The sequence below is a fragment of the Branchiostoma floridae genome, chromosome 15, assembly GCF_000003815.2.
Source record: "Branchiostoma floridae strain S238N-H82 chromosome 15, Bfl_VNyyK, whole genome shotgun sequence".
Taxonomy (NCBI): domain Eukaryota; kingdom Metazoa; phylum Chordata; class Leptocardii; order Amphioxiformes; family Branchiostomatidae; genus Branchiostoma; species Branchiostoma floridae.
Window position 1 is genome coordinate 6,260,317 of NC_049993.1, and position 4,389 is coordinate 6,264,705.

General features: G+C 41.6%; 1 protein-coding gene across 1 annotated transcript in view; it reads left to right on the forward strand.

Moving 5' to 3' along the window:
* Positions 1-837: 837 nt before the first annotated feature.
* Positions 838-4,389, forward strand: part of LOC118431782 (fibulin-2-like) — a 38,802-nt gene continuing 35,250 nt past the window's right edge. Inside the window, exons 1-2 of the mRNA XM_035843113.1 lie at positions 838-929; positions 1,236-1,350. The gene's annotated coding sequence lies outside the window, so the exon portion shown is untranslated. The remainder of the gene's footprint in view (positions 930-1,235; positions 1,351-4,389) is intronic.

The following is a 4,389-nucleotide window of genomic DNA, read 5'->3' on the forward strand; positions in this document are numbered from 1 at the left end:
TGGAGGGATAAGGAGTGCGGAAAGTCTCCATCCCTGAGCAGAGAGCGAGGCGAGTACTTTTCCCAAGCCATAAGAAATTAGAGAGGATGGTTGGGTGTTTAGGGTAAAGATACCTTCTTCTTTATATCTCAACACCCTCATACCATTCCTACTGTCCCTAATTGACCCGACTTTAATTTTCGCCTGTTTCTGCCAACCACCTTTTTATCTTCCTCCCCAAAGTCAAACTGTGCGCCTTTTTTGTGATAATATCTTTCCCTTTTATACCCCTGCACTCATTAGCATACGTGTACATTTGCATAACTCCTCTGATTGGTTACCCTCCAAAATTGAGTTAACTAACCACCTGTCTGTGGCGCGCGGGGACAGGTGTGACGCTGTGAATAGTACACAAAGATTATTCTGTCTCTTTGCATGCAGTTCTGGTCACCACTGGCTGAGCTTGTCCAGGTAGACCCACGGGCCAGAGCTGACACATCGTCTTGTTGGGAGACTCGTGCAGTAGTTTCTAACACCACAGCTTATGATGAGCACCAACCTCTTCTGTACTGCTGTTCACGGGACATGGAAATACAATGTCAGCAAGGCCACGGCAGGTAAGTTTTATGGATGACGACATCATTAATTTTAAACATGTAGCCATGACCGTAGTTGTAGAAGGGAAACTAGTTCGATGTACATGTAGTAGTCAACTTGGTGAATGATACCAGTCTTCCAGACTTTGTGCATCGATCTTGTATGGCCTGTTTGATGTGATACCATCCAAGTTACTTTTGACCATGACGGATGCGGGTTTTCCTGCAATGATAATTTTAACCATTGGGCGGCGCTTTTCTTGTCTTTGCCATAGGATGCACTCCCTTGGCGAAGCAATCTTGATGCTGTTTCACGGTCCACTCTGCAATGACGAGAAGACATATCCAAACCAGGTAACATCGTTATTGTCTGAAGAGTCAAATTAAGCTGATGATATCCCTACTAACTGCTATAATCCAAGTTTATTTTTAGTTGAAAATACGCCCTCTTTAGAGTATCAATCTATTCATGTAAAACTACAATCCATATGTTAACAGTTGCAGAAGCTTTATTCTTTGAATCAACGTTTGAACCTCATTAATAAGATAGAACCATAGACATTATTAACAAAGGGGCACAACCTTAGAAGATGAGCAACACGTATAGACAGCGGAAGTTGTAACATTCTATTACAATCTGGGTTCGTATGATTATCTTAGAGACGTAGAAGTGACGGCCCAGAATTGCATGGAATGGCGCAGGATGGTCCACAAGAGACGTTGCCTTGATGCAGACCACTTGACACAACGATGAAGAGACCTTATCAAGTATCAAGTAAGTCAGTATGATTATCTTACGGTTATCTGACGGGTTTTTTTTGCGAGTTACTGTGTGAAGGAAAGACAAAGTTATGTTTTAGATAATTGATGTGACGTGTCATAAAAGCGCGACTTGAGCCCCTAACGTTTTTCTGCATCAAAAACCAGGATCATCCCCAGTCCATTCTACTCCACAGCTGCATAACAGTCGAGCCTAACGATTTTCTCATCGCATCAATGTGCGCAGTTACAATAAACCTGCTTCCATCAAACATAAATCATGTGTTGAGCTATAACTTGTTATGCTACGTGTTATTCAACCATATTTTATCCGATGTGATATCCTAGTCTGTTTTATCAAGCCCCATCCTATGGAATTCCAGTCTTGTGCCTCACGCTAATGTGCCTAGTGCCTCATGCTAATTTTTGCCATCGGAATCACAGCATATAGCCCTCTTCACCGCATGGATGCCACACACTTAGTCTTCTAGCGAAGTGGCATCATGACTCGCCACATTGTTCCCGAATTTTCCAATAGCATTGATACATTACATCCTTTACAAACATTATGTGTCATAGAAAGAAAGATTGTTACTTCCATATTGACGCACTAGCTGCAATTAGGTTGGAATTTGATCTCCCATTTTTTAGTTGTAACTGCGTTTAAGTTGTGGACCTGGAAGATGTATGTCAATACACAGCTGTAAACCCTTTCAAATCCTTCTATGACTGCAAATCCTTTTGACAGTTAGGTATCTATAGATTACATCAAATAGCTGGGTGATTTCGGGCGTAAATGACGTTATAAAGCCCTCTTGAGATAGGATGTCCCCATTGACGTACTTGGGTGTTTATCTCTTGCGCTATATAATGGGGAATCTTGGTCTTTATTGCGCTGCATTGTCTAGACCTAAGTTGCATTGGCTTTAAGAGAGATGGCTAAAAGCACCTCATTTGAGCATGCAGATTATGGCCATTGGTCATAAAGTAAGAAACAAGGACTCTCATCACTAATGAGTTGTCGTGGCTGGTTAAGACTATATTTCCCTAAAACAAAACACGAACATATTTCAATATATACTATGTACAATATGATATGTACTATGTACATACAGTAATATATGTATAGATCTGGTATCTACAAGGCTGTCCTGATGAACCCGTATATATACGGGATGCACATATATGATTCCTGTAGGTGGGTTCAGTAAATACAGGTTTGTGGCATTTCTTACCACAGGAAACCGCATTGATCTGGAAGTCTGCAGCAGCAGCACAGAATAGGTCACGTTTTACTGATCAGATTAAACAACCAGCTTAGGAGGGTTAAATTGACAAAAAAAGTCTGAGCAGGACAAAGGATCACAAAGGTCATAAACTTAGAACATGCGAGGGCCAGAGAAGTAGTATGGGGATTACGACCCCTATATCCACCTACCAAATATCATCAGGATCAATCAAAGGCGCTTTTCGAGTGATGCTGTTCACAGACAGACAGAAAGACAGACAGACGTACAAGCCTAAAACATAACCTTGCCATTCTGGCAAAGGTAATAAATATATCTACCTTCGAAACGCACTTTGAATACGCACAAAGCTCGCTCCAGGCGCGTAGGAAAACGCCAGGTCAAGGATTCGGGTCAAAGTTCATATCTGACCGGATATCTGTAATCCGCACTGAAGGCCTCGTTTCGGTATTACTCCGCGGGTGCGCACAGAAGTATTCCCTCCGAAATATGAATGGGGCCCCAAAATCGTGTGTTTATGTAGACGACAAATTGCCTTTTATCGCTCCCATGTCATATCGAAGGATTTGAGATGAAAGGTTGTGTATTTCTGACAGGATCGGGTGGAAAAGTTTCGGCATTCGGGCGATTCTCGGACGTGTACGTTTGTTTGTCCTGAGTAATGTGGTCAGCGGGTCACTGAAGGAAAGCCCCACTTTCTGGATAGTATTTATGTGCAGTTATAGACGTTATAAAAATCGATCCACCGGTCAGATTTTGGGGATTTTTTTTTATTGAGTACTGGATAAGTACTTTTTCAATAGAAATTAAAACATCTCCAGTAGAGCTGTTTCTTTATTGGGTTTTCGCCCATTAAAGTTGCATATTTAAGCACTATTGTAAATGAGGCAAAATAAGTCCGGTATGAGGCCTTAAGGTTCCGGTTCGAATTGCGAAGTAATCCGTGAATATAAGACGCAAATCATAGTGAAACCCGAAAATACGAATGAAGGCTCACCTGGGGGATAACCGCTAACCGCTAAGCGAACCCTTCGGTAACCGCAAAAAAGCGACCCCTTACGATCGGACTTCCGAAATTTCATACATAATGTGCGTTACTTTCAACACTTGAATATCAAAGTAAAACCCGTGGGCAAAAGGTAAAAAGTGATTTGAGTACCCAAAATTACTTTGTAACTTTTCTACATACGAATGAAGGCTCACCTGGGGGATAACCGCTAACCGCTAAGCGAACCCTTCGGTAACCGCAAAAAAGCGACCCCTTACGATCGGACTTCCGAAATTTCAAACATAATGTGCGTTACTTTCAACACTTGAATATCAAAGTAAAACCCGTGGGCAAAAGGTAAAAAGTGATTTGAGTACCCAAAATTACTTTGTAACTTTTCTACATACGAATGAAGGCTCACCTGGGGGATAACCGCTAACCGCTAAGCGAACCCTTCGGTAACCGCAAAAAAGCGACCCCTTACGATCGGACTTCCGAAATTTCATACATAATGTGCGTTACTTTGAACACTTGAATATCAAAGTAAAACCCGTGGGCAAAAGGTAAAAAGTGATTTGAGTACCCAAAATTACTTTGTATTTTTTCTACATACGAATGAAGGCTCACCTGGGGGATAACCGCTAACCGCTAAGCGAACCCTTCGGTAACCGCAAAAAAGCGACCCCTTAGTCGGACTTCCGAAATTTCAAAGAAAATGTGCGTTACTTTCAACACTTGAATATCAAAGTAAAACCCGTGGGCAAAAGGTAAAAAGTGATTTGAGTACCCAAAATTACTTTGTAACTTTTCTACATACGAA